Raw genomic sequence first — 20,203 nt, 5'->3', positions numbered from 1 at the left:
TCCTTTCAGTTCTAGAATTCTGTGAAATTAACAGCCCAAATAAGTCAACTCAAAAGCTTTTGCTACTTCTAAGATTTACAAGACTTAATCCAATGCCTGCGTCTTTTCAACACACTCATCAAAACTCTCTACAAAAATTAGTAAGCTTTGTCAGCCTCTGTCTTTCTGATGAAAGGAAATACTGGTCTTCATCAAGCAATAAAGTATTAAAATTCTCAGCAAAGTACTGCTCATCAGTCAATTCAGTTTGTACAATCCTACTATAAAGAACTTTAAAAACACAACAGAAATCAGAGGGGAAGTGTGTGTGGACAGAAATAAACATTTAAGAAAAACATCGAGGTCATTATCAGATTAATGTCTAATGAGCATTTCTTTCACTCATGTTTGTTAGCTCCCTAAGTGTACGTTTATTTCAAAAATACACTAGAGAAGTAGTATTTAATTACCTATGTCCATTTGAAAAGGAAAAAACAATTTGATCCTGAGAGGATCTAAAGCAGCAAACTTCAAGAAGTAAGAGAGAATGTTCGCTTCAGTTGTCACCTGTAGCTAGCTTTGCTAATCCAACCTATAAACACAGGCCATTGCATTTTTCAGGAAGCTACAGAGATTTCTGAGCCACCACGTAGGCATAAATTTATCAACACATCTTGTTTATTAAACATCACTGAAATGCTTTGAGAACTCCTTATCAAAAGCTAAGTTTACTGTGTAGTATTTTGAGAAAATCTACTTAAAATAATACTCTAAAAAACCATTTTCAGTTTAAGCAGCATGTTTGTTCTACTGAGAGTTGCTGGACCTCCACAGGTGTGGAGAATCTGAATGTGGAAGGACTTTTGGATTAGCTGATCCAATACACATGAGAAAGCAGCCGACATTCTTTTGGTCTCTGGCTAGTTAATGGCGGAGGCTGAATGAGAATAGGGGTTTTCTATTCTTGGAGTCCCCTGCAGCACATTCTACTGCGACATTGACTGTATTAGGGCTCTGTATTAGAGAAACAGAACCAGTGGGAGATACACATGCATCTTCAGGGGGAAAGCTCAAGGCACAGGCAGCGGTCATCTCCTGGGACGAATTCTAGACAGCTCACTACTGCCAGGAGTAACAGCTGGCCCTGACGATGTGTAATGGAGCCGTGTGCTCATGTTGCTGCAGTCTTGAACCCTGGCAGATGTCGGACTGGGGCATCAGGGGACCAAGCCACCCACTAAGCCTGCATCCCTGCCCTGGACCCTCAGCTCCTGTAAGGCAGCAGGCTTGGTGCCGAGCCCACGCGCAGTTCACTCACCCGTTCAGGCTGAGGTTGGCCCTGCCTCTGGACGGCCTGTGGTCTGAGCCGGGTCCCCCACACCTGGCCGTGCCTTCGGGGGAGGCGCCCGTGCACTGTGATTCTGACTGTGGCGTCGGGGGAGGTGTCCGGGAGGACTGCTGTTAGCTTGACAAGGCTGCTGTGTGAGCCGGACTCCTCACAAGCCTGGGAGGAGGGGCCGCCACCACGCCGGGCACCCAGGTTTTTCTCATTCCAGAACTCTCGCGCCTGCTCCGTGCAACTCCCGCGAGACTGGACTTGCTCCGGGAAGAGCGGTTGCGACGGCAGCAGAGCGTCAGGCCTGATTCTGCTGTCCTCCAAGCAGCCTCGGCGTCAGCACGTCCCAGCCCATCCTCTCCCTGCTCTTCCATCTGGACCGGCATTTACTCTCCCCCACACACTCAAGGACACAAAGCACACCCTGAGGACTCCAGTCGTGCCCTGTCTGCCTTCCTGGAAAGGCCCACTCCACCCACCCGGATCAGGCCCTGACCCGCAGTATCGCCCATGGTGTTCGCAAAGGAGAACATTTCCTGATGAAGGGGCGTGGGTGACGGGCCAGCTCCCCCATCACAGGGTGCTGCCAGTTGCGGGGCAGGGGGCGGGTATATATTTCTTTATTATTTATGGTATGTATTTATTTGGGGGGGGGGGAATAGTTACTTATTATGAGGGATTCATTCATGTGATGAAGGAGATGGAGAAGTCCCATGATCTGCTGTCTGAAAGCTGGAGGTGTAATCAATCTGAGGCCAAAGGCCCGAGGTCCAGAGGAGCCAGTGATGTGAATGCCAGGGCTGGGGACATGAAGTGAGATGTCACAGATCAATCAGTGAGGCTAGAAAACAAGGGGCGGCTCCCCCCTCCCTCAGCCTGTTGTTCCTTTGTTCTCTTTGGGGCCTCACTGGACTAGTGATGCCCACCCACGCGGGGGAGGGCCACTTCCTTTCTGAGCCTACCAATTCAAATGTCAGGTTGACACATAAAATCAACTATCACACTGACCTTGCCCTTCAGTTCTTCAAGACCTCCAGTCAACCTGCACCTCCGGAGAACAGAATCTCCAGCAATTAGCCAAGAACCCAGTACTCAAAGTTGCCAGAAGAGAGTGACCGATGTGCAGGGCTTGCTCATCCACTCACCCATTCAGTAAATGTTATTTGTGCAACAACTAACTGTGTGAAGCACCATCCAAGACCTGAAGAGGCCACAGTAGCTATGCCTCAGCTCTTACCCCCAAGGAACTTACATTCTGATGGGGAGACAGACTTTCCAAAAGGAAGGAGAGGATCAAAACAGTGTGATTCAACGAGGATGGCATGCTTTATATAGAGCATCCTCTCTGAACCATTCACTGTGTTGGGCACCTAGGGCACATCAGTGAACAAGAGACACAATCCCAGGTCTCAGGAAGTTTACAGTCGAGATGGAAAATGGTATTTAGAGTGGTCTTAACCTAGGATTTATGGATAGAACTCCATTTCAATGTAATTGGTTTGCTTGTAATCCTGTATAGTCCATATATTTAAAAACATCACCCTGACATGCAGTTCCAGAGGCTCCTCTAGACTGCCCAAGATGTTCATACCACGTATTTTGAATCTTTAACTCTGCAATGTGTCACAGATAAGGCACCCTTAAGCAACTCACTCCTCTTCCATAGTAGCAAATACACTCCCAAAATTAAATTCATCCATAGTAGCAAATACATTCCTGAAATTTAACTCTGGAATTTAGAGATATTTGAGAAGAGTCTTCATGTAACAAACATTAACCCAGAGGCATCACTGGAGGTCACTAGAGTCCAAGTCAGATGCCATCTCTACCAATGGTCAAAGGGCATCTGGGAAGTGGGGCTAACGTGCAATAGGAAGGCAGCCAGAGAACAGAGAGCTAGCAGCCTGTGCCCATGTGCAGCTCCTTCCACTGCTTCCCTTCTCTGTCACTTTCCATGCCAATTAGGTGGAAATAGTGAGGATTAATCTGCTATGTCACAGCAGCAGCTCATCACTCCTCCAAATTGGTAAAAATGATAGCTGACAGTACAATATAATTTTAGAGATGGCGGAGACTTTCAAAATCATATGGTTCAACTTCATTTCATAGATGAGAAAACTGAAGATTAACACAATTATGTGACTTACCCAAGGTCACACAGCTTATTAGGGATGGCGCCGGACCTAGAATTTAGGATTCCCAACTTCCAGGGAAATGTTCTTGTCACTCTTCCCTTGGTTCTTCATCATGGAAAGGTACAAGTATCAGTATAGGTATTGCAGTGTAAATGCCTTTTCATTGGCCTTGGATATGCCAATGCGGACAATAGAAAGTCGGACAAAAAACAGGGTAAACAGATAATAACTCATTAGAAAATAGAAGCTTCAATCTACAAAACTGACTTCAAATGGCATGGGTGCACTACATAGTCACCACCTTTGTTATCTGACTGTGTCAAAATCAGTTTTTAACTAAATCATTAGATGCTTACTAAAATCATTTTGATCCCTAGAGCATCCTATTAAAGGGCCTGGTACCACAGCATAACTCCCACACTATGAATTCTATTCCTGCAGCTCAGTCTTGATGGTATAATTTCCATTTTCATCTGCAAAACAAATGTAGTTCTGTCATTCTCCCAGGTTCTCCTGGCTCTTCTCCAAGCCCAACCTTGCTATGACAAGCAGGATCTGATAGATCCCAAAACGGTAGACAAGAGCAAAATGACACCTGTGTCTTCCATAAATTGCTCCTCCTTCTGACCTTTAAAAAATGAATAGATGAAGTGCATTATATATTTCCTCCCTACAACTTTTCAAAGCCCAAGAAACTTTGATGTATGATATTCTTCTCAACATCACTTTTCAGAGCCTCTTACTCACTAACATTTATAACTGATTGGAGGAACACCAAGTTCTCTATTAAAAGTTCCATTTATCCCTCTGTTGTCCTGTATAGTACCTCAGAATGGGTGCGTGAGTTTCACCCAAAGCGATGGACGTCACTATTGACCTGTCAAGTATGGTAAAAGGTAAGTAGCGCTCCCCAGAGTGATTTCCTCAAACCAGCATAGCCCTCAGGTCCTCCTGTCGTAAAACAACATGCTCAAGAAAAACTCCCATAGACATTTAGCAACTCATGTTCAATAGCCGGGTATTTCAGTTGTGGAGATAGAAGTAACAAAAATAAACATCTTGATCTTTTGGATGTCTTCCCCAAAGTATCCTGTTACTTCTGAAGTCATACTTGTGAAGGGTTATAAACCATGTAAGGCCGTTGATAGATTTTATAGATCTTAGCTGTTGTCACTGTTATTATGGTAGCTTAAAAATATCCTTAAAATGGACACACATGACAGCACATGACATGAATGACCCTTCCCTTACACTTGCTAATAACCCTTGGGAAAATCTCACTTTGAGTGATTCCATTCAGCCATGCATCTCTTGTCCAAATGTTTTGGAGCACACCATGAACACAAGTCCATAAACTAATATTTTATCTAGTGTCCTGTCTGGTGCCCAGCACAGTACCCTGTGTCCACATATTTTATTAAATGGGAAAAGAAATGCTGAAAATGAAGGGGTGGGGGAGCCCCTGAACACATACATATATGCTTGCATGAGGCTAAAAAAGAAAGAAGAGAAAACTCAGTCACCTCCTCTATGAAAACTTTCTCAAAACCCAAAGAGGTGGAATTGACCACTCGTTTAGTAAATAGTAGGCATAAATCAAGCTTGTTGGATGAATTTTCAAAAGTTGGTGAAAAGGGAAGATATAAAGAAAGAGAAGAAAGGAGACACAGATGAGTAATGAAGAGAGAAGGTGATTAATAGAAAAAAAATGCGACAAAAAACTAGGGAAAAAGAAAACAGATGGTCATTCAGCATCACCTAACTTTATGTCAACTGGCTTTTGTGAAAAGGATTTAATGGATCAGAACCACAGATAAGCAAATTAACAGAAAAGGTCAGGTTCCTCTGAATTTCTAGTTCCACAGGGTTGTTTTAATCAGGGTGGTCTGAAAAGGGACTGCTCCTCCCCTCTCACCCCTCCCCGCCCTGGACTAGGCAGCAAACACCCCCAAACTTCATTCCTTCTCATAGTCAATGACTTATCCAAAACTACTCAGTGTACAATGCCCATGCTCCACCACATTTTCCCCCTGGAGCTATGATGAAGGTTATGGTCCTTGCAATCACAGAAGTTACCACCGCATGAGAGAGGCTGGCATTGATAAGCCATTCAAACAACTAAGGTAATTCTGTTACTGTATTTAGAGTTGTGATAAGCAAGACGTGGTTCTAGGAGAAAACAAAATGAGAACTGGGCCCTGCAGCAAAGCAAGGCTTCCATGGAGAAATATGCTGGGGCTAAGAATTAACCAGGTGATTTGGGGGAGAACATTCCCCTGGAAGGGAATGCCAGGATGACAATGCACAGACCCCAAGAAGGAAGGGAAAAAAAAGGTGAAATTGTCTTCTGGACAAGATTCTAGGAAGGCCCTCCTCTTCCAGTTGCAGTGTGAGCTTTAATAAAAGACAGAGCAAATGTAACCTCCCACTGCTTTGAGGGCACACCTTCAAGAAGAATGAGAGGTCAGTGGTTTCACAGACCTTTAGGAGAGGACGGTCAGCAGTCTTGTCCAGGGCTGGGTCTGTTAGGGCTTACTGACCACTTGTGTGTAGTTTTGTTTTGTTTGTTGAATTTTATTTTGGTTTTTATTCTCAAAAAATGGAAACATACTCTATTGTTTTGAACCTGATTTTTAAAGCTTAATGTTATATAGTGAACATCTTCCCATGTCAAACAAAGTACAGATTTTCAACATTACTTTTAAGTGTTGAAATGATCCTACTAGGGGGAGGAGGGTAGGAAGGGATAAACTAGGAGTTCGAGATTTGCAGATACTGACTGGTATATGTAAAATAAACAAGTTTATGCTGTATAGCACAGGGAAATATACTCAATATCTTGTAGTAGCTCATGGTGAAAAAGAATATGAAAATGAATATATGTATATTCATGTATGACTGAAGAATTGTGCTGTACACCAGAAACTGACACAACATTGTAAACTGACTATACCTCAATAATAAAAAAAAAAATGATCCTATCATAGAATCTGAACACAAATTGAGATCTCAACTGGGGGACCATGTACAGTATTTCAAATTTTTAAAAATAAAAACCAACATTGTAAGACATTACACTGGATGGCATTTTGCACCTGTCAATCATTTCACGTCCATGGGGCTGGGATCAAGTGCAGGATCTAGAGTCAAACAGACCTGGTTCCAATTCTATACCACTTACAGCTTGTGACTTGAGCAACACAATAGATCTGTTTCCTCATCTATAAAATGAACATGGATGGATGGATAGATAAATAAAACAACAACAAAAAAAGATAATACAAAAATAAAACGAGGCTAGTAACAGTACCTCTCTTATCAGAATGTCAAGAGGCTTTGCTGAGATAATTCAAGTGAAGCACATAGCAAGATGTCTGCAATGTAATAAACGCTTAATAATACTTATTATTTCCAGTAGAAAAGTTCTGGGTTTAATACTTCTGATATCTACTGCCAAAGCATCCTCCAAAGAATCATTATGAATTAGTTAATCTGCCGCTTTGGAGAAAGCCCAAGGAAATATGTAGCAGTTTCACCACCCCGTGACTGCCTTCAGAGAATTTTTGTTCTGAGGAAGATCTAGTTTAAAAGCAGGAGCAGAAGCCATCACCGCTCTGCCCTGCCTGCTTGGATCCTTTTTCACGTTCACGCACACCAGCTACTGATGTGCTTTTCAATCCCAACAGCCAGCTGTGACGTCTTTGCCAGGCTTCCTTCAGGTTGCTGGAATCCTCTTTGCTTTGTGCATAAGGCAAGCTTAAAGTGCTTGGGCATTCACTCCCCTCACCCCAGAGATAGCTCTAAACCAAAGACTGACACATAAGCATATAGATAAATGCTCCAGCATCCTTGCTTCCACCTGGAGACAACGCTGAGATGTGACCTACACTGCCTTTAGAACCCCCCAGGGGCCTGGACCAGTCACTCCCTGTGGGCTTTGTTTGAGCAGCTTCCTTTCTTCCCCTGACGCATTCCCCAGGCCTTTAACTAGCCTTTTTCTGGGAACATATCCTAATAAATCACATTTACAGAAATCTCCATGTTACAGATTTCTTTTGAGAAAGACAGAAGTCAAACTTTTTTCGCCTTGGTCGTAAGAGTTTCAATATAAATTCCTTGACAAATTACTTTTTAAATAGAAACAACATTTTGGACATCTTTTCTAACAGAAAACAATCTATATTTTCTTTCTTGGGAATTTGTATACTGTAGGTTTCCATTTCATCAGGAGAAGGAAAACTGGAGAGCACGTAGAGGAAGCAGTACAGCTTGTATTTCCATGGGGTGAGGGCTGGGACATCCCAGACTCTAGGCTGGGCCTGCTAATAACTAGCTGATTTGGAGCAAATAACTCACCTGCCTGGGCCTCAGCACATCAACTGATATTCTCCAGGGCTGAAGAATATCTACCGGAAATGTCCAGGGCTTGTTCATGTCTATGACAATATTGCCACTGGACAAGCAGACCTCAGAATGGAGTTCACATACGCCCTTCATCTTTAACTGTCATAGCTCTTTGAAGATACCCACATCTCTAGCACGTGCTCCTCACGCAAAGCCCATTTTCCTTCTGTCTCAGCCTTTGATGAGCAGCAGATTTAATCATGCTGCTTACGAAAAATCCATCCTTCATGCCCCACCCCCATGCCCCTAACGTCCTCTTTCCCTCAGTCTATCACCAAAAGATAGCTTCAAGCTGTAATATTCTCAGCAGAGCAGGCATGCAGGTAGTAGACCAAAAAGAGAAAAAGTACACCAAAAAGAGAAAAACTAGATCTCCATCACCTGTCCTTTCGTTTGTGTGATCTCAGTAGGCAGGGCCCACTGCGCTCAGAGAGCCCCGGGTGGAAGAAGGGAGAGTCCTGGGACTGAAGAGTTGCCTCTTCTCCCTGGACTCGAGGAAAGCACAACGTAGAAATGAGGAAACAGAGCCGGGGACAGTTCGCAGTTTCCTGTGTAAGGCAGAAGTCTCCATAGTTTTCTCTCACAGTAAAGCAGCCCCCAACTACTTTGCAAACAAATGGATCTGGAAGGCTGGCAACTTCTGGCTGGGAGCAAGAACTTGAAAAAAAACAAAGTCTACTTCTATTTAAGGAAAGACTTAAACCTCAAGACAAAGCACTCTACACACCCACAAGACCGGAAAAAAAAAATACTGTTCAAGTATGATGATCTCAAAGGATGGTAAGGATCTTGATCAATTGGAACTCTTACACTTTTCATAAGAGTGTAAATTGTTACAACCATTTCAGAAAACACAACACCGTGACCTGCTAAGGTTAAATCAATGCATGTTATATGACTGTGCTCTTGGAAAATTACAGAGAAGCCCTTGCATACAAGCACACATTCATAGTAGCATTGCTCATAAATGTGAAAAATGAGGAACAATGCAAATGTACAAATGTTCACTGACAAGGATAGGGACACACATACGAATACGTGAGTAAATTCACACAAGTGTCTAATGTGCCTTTGGAGGAGAGAAGAATGGAGTGTTCAATTCTGCCCTATTTATGTTTCTACTTGGGAGCAGACATTGGTTGTGCGTGTGTGTGTGTCTGTGTTTTCCTTTGTTGGTTTTTTAAAGAAATAGGAAGAAAAAACTTCCTCCCCTTTCCTTGCTCTCCCGTTGTTCAGTCCTCTGACACCACCCACTCCCACCCATTTTGTTGTTTTGTTTCACTATGAGTCCACACTCCTATTTTTGTTCACCCTGTTTTCAGTGGAGTCCAATCATGCACAAAAAAAGAAAATTAATAAACCACATGAGGAAGAGGGTATAGCTCAAGTGGTAGAGCGTATGCTTAGAATGCATGAGGTCCTGGGTTCCATCCCCAGTACCTCCTCTAAAAATAAATAAATAAATAATACAAAGTACCTCTCTCCCCCTGCCCCCCAAACAACCACATCAAAAGAAACATCAGAAATAAATCTTTAAACATAAAGTTGAATGAAAACAGCAAATCACACGAGACTACAGGCTGTGTCACCATTTTTGTTAAGGTTAAACTAAACAATTATTACTGAGGCTTACCTACCTACGTGATTTTTAAAAACCTAAGAAAAAAAGGTAAATACCAAAAAATAATTATTATCTCTAGATGCGAGATAGGCGGGGATGGGGGTGCAGGGGGCACAGAGGCTGGGACCAGCACATGGGTAGAAAATTCCACCGTGTTGCTCGAGGTCTTATACAGGCGTGGAGCTCATGGGAGTTCACTCCATTACTGTGCATCATAATCATGTATCTTTCATACTGCAATTTGGTGAGTATCAAGTATTACCTAAGGAATAAATTTTATGTCAATAATGTAAATGGGAATGTAACTCAAATGGGAAAAAGGGCAGAGCAGACTGGCAAAATGGACTCACTTCCTGAGTAACACGTGGGCATTAGTGGGCCTTCATTTACGTGCTACTCTCTAAACTTACGACAGGCTGATCCCTGTGGAACCGTCCTGTTGCACTTCAGTTGCTTCATATTTAGACACGGAATCATAAACTCCTATGCTACCAAGTTCACAGATGTTCGGGAAGATTAGATGGGATCATAAATGTGAAACGGGCAACTGAGAAATGTTTCCCAAGTTTTTTGAGGAATTTTGATGGTCTTCCCAAGTCTACCTCACAAGGATGTTGGAGGACAAAAGACAAAACCAAAGAGGAGAATGCTGAAGAATGGGAAAGAATAAAAATGATAATAGTCTAAGAAAAATATTATTTAAGAAAATAACTAAATCTAAAACAACTGGTAGCTGATCTGGAGCCTTTGCGTATTTTTTTCTCTCACGTTCACATTCCTCTGATATTATAGAAAGGTGGTAAATAAATGAAAAGAACCAGAAAAGGGGCAAAGCACCGTCTATGCAACTTCTATTAAGCATTGAGGCAATTTGAGAGAAAATACTAGTACATATTCTTAGTGCTCTATCATTTCTTGTCTCTGAAAGCACATGCCCGCCCACCTGTATCATCTTTTTGAAAGTAAAATTCTGTTAGGTCAAATTAAGTAAGAGATGCTATTTGGAAATTCACAGGTTTACAATTGCTATTATCAAGTATGTGAAACACATACATAATTTCTCTAGATAGTTGATGACAGAGGTAAAAATTCAAAATTTATAAAAATGCATTTTGAAGTATTTTCCAAAAAGTTTACTTGATGCAAACAAACTTAGTCAAAAATGGAAAAACTGGTTAGATAATTTTGAGACATATTTATCTATATGATAGCAACTTAGGTGACTGTTTTCCTTTCTCCATTCAGTGAACTGAATTACTTTGTAAGACTGACCAATGTTAGTAACTTGATACAGACTCCTTACTGCTTCTAATAAGAGCCCCACATTATTGCAACACCTTGACCAAGGCCGCCAGAATAGTTTGTTCTGAGCCTACCCCAAGCTCATTTATCATTAGTAAAACAATCGGCTGTGAAGTAGTCACATTCGATAACTCATTTAAGAAGATGAGAGCAAATGGTCACATAGTTACAGTGAAGCAGAAGCATGAAGAAGTTCAGTGACTTCCTTAAGGTCACACGAGGACAAACCCAAGAACAGAAAATAGGTTTCCTACCAATCAGTCTAATGAGCTCGATTTCCAAGGTTATGTTGCCCTCTTTACTTAGATCACAGAAGAAGAGAAACCCAATTACCATCAGTATGTCATTGCACCGAGTTTGTTACATTACCTGATGACCAGGGAACTGACTCTCTCTCGCTCTCCTCTTGGTGTGTGTGCTGGTCTACTGGGAGGAAAAAAACCTTCACCAACCCCATATCCCTACTCAGCAGAGCGCTGGAAAACAAACATTTTCTCCTCACCCATCTCTGAGAAGTAGTGAGACAGGCCTGCTGTTAGCAGCCTGAAGCTATTGGCATCTCTTCTTCAACCTAGTTTTAACAATCAGATGTTCTAAGCAGTAAATCCCAGTGTGTGGGCTTGAGGATTTAAATTAAATGTGAGAAAAAGAGCCCCCTGGCCCTCCAGCCTAAGCCATGTTCTCCAACTCAGTTTACCAGAGGCACTGCATTTCCAGGAGAGTGAGCTACACAACCAGCTGTTAACAACCTAAGGGAGATGTCAGTCATTCTCCAACGTGTAAGTAGTCTCAGCTGCTTTATTTCAGCATCTCCCCCCTCACCCCCCACCCTGCCCCTCCTCCAGTTAGAAGCACCAGGAGTATTCCTACTACCATACCACCAGTTATCAATTCCTCATTTTCCTAAAACATTACCTATAGAGGTATCCTCACTGGTCAATGCAATGAGAACTGAGCCTATCCTTATGCGACAGATTATTTGAACTGCTGGCCCACCAACAGACAACGTTCTAGATGCAGCTGAATGCAATCCTACAGACAGTAGAACAACACCTAAAAAAAGTCCTAGCTGCTTCTCAAGCAGACTTCTAAGGATCAGCTCCCAGGCCTCTAAGACTCCTCTCTTGTACCTAGCTTTCTTCTTCCGCAAAGGTAAAAATGCTTCTGCCCCCTCAGAATACATCATTTTTGCTCAGAATACATCATTCCTTTCCTCCCCCTGTATTCCCCATAAGCTCTGTTTCCCCTTGTATTTCTCCTCTAGTATTTTTCTTACTCTATTTCTGTCTTGATCTCCCAATGGTCCAATACATCTTTAGATCAACTCATTATCGATCGAAAATCTAGCTCCCTTTTTCTTGAGGCCAGAAAGGGCTTTATCTTCACTTCACCAGCCAAAGAAGTGAGATATCTTTCAGTATTTTTTATGAGATTTGAAATTTTTAACATAAATGTTTTGTTTCAATCAGTTTAACATAAATACCGGATGGTAACTTTTTTCAGAAATAAATACAAATCAAGTCCATGAAAGAAACACTCAGAGATAAAGAACATTTAGAAGAGAAAATAATTTCTCTTGTAAAGAAGTTTACGGTGAAGTCCAAGCTTTAGAAAAACTAGTTGGCCAGATTTAGATAAGTAAACAGGCATTAAAAGGGAAAAATTCATACGGTTATCAAGTTTACAAGATTACAGACAGTCTCTTCATGATGAGAAAGTTTCCTCGCACTTGACTGTCAGTTATCAGTAAGATCTGTCATGTATTGATACTGTCAAAGTCAGGGATAAAGCTGGCTTCATTGGGAAGTCACTGACTCACAAGAAACAGCTTCAGGTTTTACTTACTTTGGAAATGAGAGCCAGAGAGGCGACCCTGGGTTTGCTGTCGCTGTTGTGATGGGGCCACCCTCGTTCACAGCGGGGCACTGCAGGCGGGTGAGCCCCGTTTCACACGGGCTGTGCTTTACACTTCACAGAGACGAAGTTCTAGGGCGTCAGGAGACGGCTGTTCATTTTGTCTTACAAAAGCCGTGTTTTTTAACAGTTCTTCATTTTTTCTTGTGAAGGCTCCCCCAAAGACTTCATCTATTTGTTTTTATTTGTTTTGTTATTTTTAGACAGAGAGAGATTTACTTTCAGGAACTGACTCCCAATATGGCTCCGGTAGGTCCACAGCAGGCCAGCAGGCTGGAAACCCAGGGAAGAGTTGCAGCTTGAGGCCAAAGGCACTCTGCTGACAGAATTCCTTCTTGCTCAGGGGAGGTCAGTCATTGTTCTGTTAATGTCTTCAGTTGATTGGGTGAGGATTTTTTTCCCCCAATAATACTACCACTTATTGTTTCTTTACAGCAGTATAAAAAAAAAAAAAAAAGTGATTACCCACACTATGGACGAGGGTCTGCTTTACTCAAAAACAACTGATTTTAATGTTAATCTCAGAAAAAAACCAAACACCTTCAGAGAAACATCCACGATAATGTTTGACCAAATATCTGGCACCATTGTCCAGTAAAGTTGATATAAAATTAACCATCACAGTCATCCTGGCCAATTCCAAGGGGCTTTGCCCATTCCTTAGGTTTTTCAGAAATGGATACATCCTATTCATAATTCCAGAGTGGATCAGACACAACATGTCCTTTGCATATCATCATAACCAGGGAATCAGAATCCTAATTTAACAAATTTTAATGGGCGGTATCCCTTCTCACTGGCTGGTATGGCTTCATCCTCTGTAAAGGGTATTCTCTTCTCCAGTATTGAAGTTCTGAACAGTGAAGCTAGTCGACAATTATAGCTTAGTGGCAAAAGGCTGAGTAAATCAAACTAGTTACTGGACAGGTTTTCAGAGAGCGCCAGATCACTGCCTCAGAATCAATGTGCAAAATCTTTGAAGAAGAGATGGATACCCATTTAGTGAACACAGATCAGACAGACTGAAGACAAGTGACAGGAAGAATGGTTTCAAAGTGAAGACCTAGAGATACTAATTAAAGAAAAGAGCTACTCTTTGCTGAGGTGAAATATAGAAGAGTGAGTTTGGAACAAGGTGATAACAGCGCTGATGACTAGCTGTATGGTATGGAGAGGGAATACACGCAAAGAAATATCAGGAATATTGAAGGAAATCACACTGTCTGCTGTTAATGTGGGCTTTTCCCAATCCTTCCTCTTGTGAGCTTGGATCACTCTGATAACTTCAGCATTTGTTTAGGGACAGTAAAGAATCTAAACATACTTGTCATCTTTCATTAAAATATGTGATAGATCAGTAGTTCTCACACTTAGTTACATTAAAACCTAGTGGAGTGATTTAAAATAACTCCTCATGCTAAGGCTACCTCTCAGTCTGATTAAAGAGAATCTGATGAGACACAGACATCAATATTTCTAAAGCTCCCCAGATGATGCCAGTCTGGAGCCAAAGCTGAGGACTATTTACATGCACATGTTAAGGAACATAAATAGATCGGAAAGATACAAAAGTTGCACCGGCAACAGACATGAGTCGTGGAAAGGGTTGAGGATTTTAAGTATAAAAAAGAGCGGTGCATTTCTCCAGAACGCCTAGGTCATAGATGGGAAATAAAAGGCTTTACTGTTGTAACAGGATTTAATCATGCAGTGACCGTAACACAGGTAGGACCTCCCTCCCTCCCTCCCATTAAAGATGTACTAAAAGAACAGTATTCAGGCATGAAACACTACGAGGACCAAAAGCCACAAGAGTGGCAAAAATTACATAACCAAAGAATCAAGATTTCAAGTCACAGACATGTGTTTTCCAACACACACTCTTAAAAAAAAAATGACACAAGACTGGAGGTTAGGCTGCTCTGCTGAAGAGCCTCAACAGGGCACTGTCCATGTTCCTGTTCCTCAGGCTGCAGATGAAGGGATTCAGCATGGGGGTGACCATGACATACACCACTGAGACCACTGCTTTCTTTCTGGGAGAAGGTGAGATGGGCAAACTAAGGCACACCCCAAGGCCTGTCCCATGAAATAAGCTGCATTGCAGGTGAGAGCCTCAGGCAGAGAAGGCTTTATACCTCCCACCCACTGATGGTACTCTCACTACTGAGTATAAGTTAAGGATCACTAAGAATGAAGCACTGTTGAAGACGGTGTCGATAAATACATTTATATATTACTGGTGGAGGTGACAGAACAGGCAATGTTGAGGAGATGAGAAGAATTCACCCCCAAAATGATAATTTCTATTTTTATGCAAATGTAAGTTGTGACGCCATCAAACTGGGCAGCTGGGATTCCAAAGGCTGATGAAAAAAGAACCAAGAGGACACAGAGGCCAGGATTTATGATGCCTAGAGAGTGCAGGGAGTGACAGGTGGCCAGACTGGTCATAGGCTACCAGTCAGGAGCACATTGTCCAAATATCAAAAAAATTAAGACATCTGTGTCAGGCAGCCTGTATGTGAAATGACTCTGCTATGAGTTTGGATGTCCATGATCATTTTGGGATTGTGGTGGAGGTGAAACCAATGTCAACCAAGGACAGGCTGGAGAAGAAGTACATGGGGGTGTAGAGGTGGGAGTCAGAGCTGACAGTCAGAAGGATGAGGAAGTTTCCAAGCACGGTGACCAGGTTCATGGTTAGGAACAACCCAAAAAGGAGGGGCTACAGTTCCACATCACCTGGGAGGCTTAGGAGGAGGAATGTCAGGACACACGATAGATTCCTTGGTCTCATGTGGCTGGGACACCTTCACTTTTTCACTCTCTGATGTTCTTCTTTTTTTATGTAGATCCAAGTTTCTGACCTAAATTATTTTCCTTCTCTCTAAAGAACTTCTTTTAATATTTTTCACAAGGCAGACCTGCTGGCAACAAATTCCCTTGATATTTCTTTGTCTGAGAAAGTCACTGTGTCTCCTTCACTTTGAAGGATAATTTCACAGGACACAGAATTCTAGGTTGGTGGTTTTCTTCTCTCAACACTTGAAATATTTCACTCCCCTCTCTTCTTGTTTGCGTTCTTTATGAGGACAAGTCAGATGTAATTCTCATCTTTGTTCCTCTGTAGGTAAGGTGATCTTTCCCTCTGGCTTCTTTCAGTATCTTTCTCCCTTTGATATTCTGAAGTTTAAATATGATATGCGTAAGGGTAGTTCAGTTTTGTTTTGCATTTATCCCACTTGCTGTTCTCTGAGCTTCCGGGATCTGTGGTGTGGTATCTGAGATTAACTTGGGGAAATTCTCAGCCATTCTTGCTTCAAATATTGCTTCTGTGCCTTTTTCTCTTACTCCTTCTGGTATGCCAGTTATGCATACGTTCAACCTTTTGTAACAGCACCACAATTCTTGGATATTCTGTTATGTTTTTTCAATCTTTTTTTCTTTGCTTGTCCGTTTTCGAAGTTTTTGTTGTCATAGCCTCAAGCTCAGAGATTGTTTCCTCAGCGGTGTCCAGTCTACTAATGAGCCCATGATAGGCATTCTTCATTTCAAATATTACAGTTTCTTTGATCTCTAGCTTTTCTTTCTGGATCTTTTTTAGAATTTCTCTCTCTGCCTACATTACCCATCCGTTCTTGCATGTTGTCTACTTTCTCCATTAGAGCCCTTAGCACATTAACCATAGTTGTTTAAAATGCCTTGTCTGATAACATCCCTGCCATAACTGAATCTGGTTCTGATGCTTGTTCAGTCTCTTTAAATTGTGTTTTTTGCTTTTTAGTCTGCCCTGTAGTTTTTTGTCAAAATCTAGACATAACGTACTGGGTGAGAAGAATGCTGGTAAACAGGCCCTTAGTGGTGTGGTGGTGGACTGTCAGGGGAGGTGAAGTGTAGTTTTGTTCTATGAGCAGGTCTCAGTCTTTTGCTGAGCCTGTAAACTTCACCAGTGCTTCTCTGTTTTTTCTCCTCCCTTAGATGGGACAGGATGGCTACAAGAGGCTATAGTTGGGCATATATTTCCACTCTCCTAAGTAGGTTAGGCTCTGATAAAACCCCTGCAAGGTACTCTCTGGTAAAATGATTTCTCCTGAAAGCAGGCCTTATTAAGAAGAGGATACCCCTGGAGGATTTCAAAATGGTTCTTTTTCCCCTCCTCCTGCTGGACAGGTGAAGATTTTTTCCTCCAATATTCACTAGGGACCTGGTCAAGTTCCTAGAGATAAAATTCACAGACGTGTGAGGCCTCCTATGACTGGGTCCTCTTATTAAATTTTTATCTCTCAGGCTTGTCTACACTGAGCCTCCAGCAAGTCATCAATTACAGTCCAGGTTTTCCTACCCTGGCACTGGTCCCTATGGAGTGTGATGCTCTTGAATTTCTGATCTAGTAAGCTTTGTAGCCATCTGCCTCTCTCTCCAATTTGGGGATCGGCAGTCTGACCTATGACCTCATTTCTCTGATGGAAAGAAAGTTGTATTCACACTATACACAAAAATAAACACAAAATGGATTAAAGACCTAAATGTAAAACCAGAAACCATAAAACACCTAGAAGAAAACAGACAAAACACTCTGACATAAATTGTGGCAGTATTTTTTGGATCTGTCTCCTAAAGCAAAGGAAATACAAGCAAAAATAAATAAATGAAGCCTAATTAGACTTAAAAGCTTTTGCACAGCAAAGGAAACCATCAATGAAACAAATAGACAACCTACTGAATGAGAAACTATTTGCTAATGATATGACCAGTAAGGGGTTAATATCCAACATTATATATAAACAGCTCATACAATTCAATGTCAAAACAACCCAATAAAAAAATGGGCAGAAGACCTGAACAGACATATTTCAAAAGAAGACATACAGCTGGCCAATAGGCACATGAAAAGATGCTCAACATCAGTAATTATCAGGGGAATGCAAATCAAAACCGCAATGAGATATTGCCTCACACCAGTCAGAATGGCTATTGTCAAAAAGACTATATTTAATGGTTTGTGGTAACTTGTAATAAAGAAGAATATGAGAAAGAATATATATATATATAACTGAATCACTTGGCTGTACACCAGAAACTAATACAACATTGTAAATCAAATATACTTCAATAAAAAATTTTTTTAAAGACCACAAATAACAAATGTTGGCAAGGATGCAGGGGAAAGGGAACCCTAGTACACTGTTGGTGAGAATGTAAATTGGTGTAGCCACTGTGGAAAACAGTATGGCAGTTTCTCAAAAAAATAAAAATAGAACTACCATATGACCCAGCAATTCCAATCCTGGGTATATATCCAGAAAAAAATGAAAACTCTAATTGAAAAAGACACCTGCATCCCAGTGTTCATACCAGCATTGTTTACAATTACCAAGATACGGAAGCAACCTAAATGTCTATCAACAGATGACTGGATAAAGAGAATATGATACACATACACATACACACACACACACACACACACACACACACACACACACACACACACACACACACAATGGAATACTACTCAGCCATTAAAAAGAATAAAATTTTGCCATTTGCAACAACATGGGTGGACTTGGAGGGTATTATGCTAAGTGAAGTAAGTCACAGAAATTGATGATCAATACTGCATGTTTTCACTTGTATGTGGAATCTAAAAAATAAAACTAATGAATGTAACAAAAAGGAAACAGAGTCCCAGATACAGAGAACAAACTAGTGGTCACCAGTGGGGAGACAGAAGTACAAAGGGAGGAGCAATATAGGAGTAGGAGATTAAGAGGTACAAACTACCAGGTATAAAATAAACTACAAGGATATATTTTACAACACAGGGAATATAGCCAATATTTTATAATAACTATAAATGGAATATAACCTTTAAAAAGTCTGAATTACCATGTTGTACACCTGTAACTTACATAATATTGTACACCAACTAGATATCAATTTTTTTTTTTTTTTAGAAAATTGTAGATTTTTTTGGTTTAGCTTTTTATTTGTTGTTAGAATGGAGTAACAACTTCTAACCTCCTTACATGGTGGACTGGAAACCCCTAAAAAACTTCAACACATAAAATCCCATTAGAGTCCCACAAGCTCATTACTTTGCCATTAACTGGAACATTCCTTATAAAATCTATCTTAGTAGGCTATTAAAGGAAGTTGTATTAAAATAAATATTGAATATTATACATACCATATAGCTCATGTATAATATTTGTTGGATATATATTTCTCTACCAGATTCATAGAGAAAAAAACACATGCACATAGAAATTCTCATGACAATTGACCTTATTAAGTTCAGTTCTTTCCAGTCTGAGCTTACCTCTTTGGAAAGCTCATAATCATTTATGAAATAAATCGTTTAAAAATAAATAGTGAATAGTTTCTAGCTTTTTATTACCTAACTAAAATAGATTAGTATATTAAACAGAATTATTCTAAGGATGCTGTCCAACTCAGACCCACCCCATAAAAAACTTACTGTTCTGATCATTATGACCCTTAGCATCTCTGGGCATGGAAATAATTCACCTCACTTCTTCACAGCCTCAGTCTACGATTTAAAGACCAAAAAAGCCACCTCCTTTCCCCAAGGAATTCCTATTTCCCTGGATCAATTCTCATTTTTCCACAATGGAAATTCAAGAGCTTAAAAATCTATTCTTCATCGCAGCCAATTTCACTTTAAAACGTTAAGGAAAAAACGCCCAAAGTTAAAAGAAAATTGGTATGAATTTAACATTTAGCATTTACCTTGTGCCATGTGTAGGCATTTCATTCCTATTCACAGAGTAAAGTGGGAAATTGACTTCTCCCACCAACTCGGGCTTTAAGTCCACTTTCACCAAAACTTTTTATCTAACTGCGGCAAGCATAGCTTTTAATGCTGAATCAGTATCGGCCTGACCTAATATACCACCACAAAGTACGTCGGGTAGATGTTAGGCAGCAGACGGTTGGTCCGTTTAGTCCTGAGTCTGCCTCCGCAGTGGGTAATGCTACCATTAATCCGCAGAGACTCAGATGATAATTAGGAAGGAACTTTTTAAGTAGCCACAATTACAGTGACCCTTTCAATAGCCCTAATTATGGAAATAAGTTTCACATTAAAATTCACCTGCCTGATAATATGCAGTAAAAGTCTATTTCAGCTAAACTATGTTGTTTGTAAAGCAGTAGTACCTGAGGTTCAGGTATACGATGTGTGAATAATAAAGCCATCATCTCTAGAGTTGTAACTCCGGTTAAAAGCTGGCATTAATTTGCCTAGTGTTTGTGTTGTATGTGAGGCATGAAAAATACATTTCTAGGCAAAAAGCTAGAACATTCCAAACCATTCTGGTCCAGGTTCATCTCAAAGTTTTTTCTGATGCTTAATGTTTTATTCTATCAAGACTCTGTAAGACAATAAGCAAGAGAAGCAGCTTCCTGCTTATTCTTATGCAAAAAAATAAAAATAAAAATCCACAAATTTGACATCGATTGCTGATAGTTCTATTCATTTGTGATCCA

The 20,203-nt window shown here is 41.0% G+C and overlaps 1 non-coding gene across 1 annotated transcript; it reads left to right on the top strand.

Annotated features, from left to right (window-relative positions):
• The first annotated feature begins 9,226 nt into the window (after positions 1 to 9,226).
• Positions 9,227 to 9,299, top strand: TRNAS-AGA. Its single transcript has one exon. It is a non-coding gene; the product is annotated as a tRNA-Ser (tRNA).
• Positions 9,300 to 20,203: the final 10,904 nt, after the last annotated feature.

The sequence above is a fragment of the Camelus ferus genome, chromosome 6, assembly GCF_009834535.1.
Source record: "Camelus ferus isolate YT-003-E chromosome 6, BCGSAC_Cfer_1.0, whole genome shotgun sequence".
Classification (NCBI taxonomy): domain Eukaryota; kingdom Metazoa; phylum Chordata; class Mammalia; order Artiodactyla; family Camelidae; genus Camelus; species Camelus ferus.
This window is presented reverse-complemented; position numbering and strand designations above follow the sequence as displayed.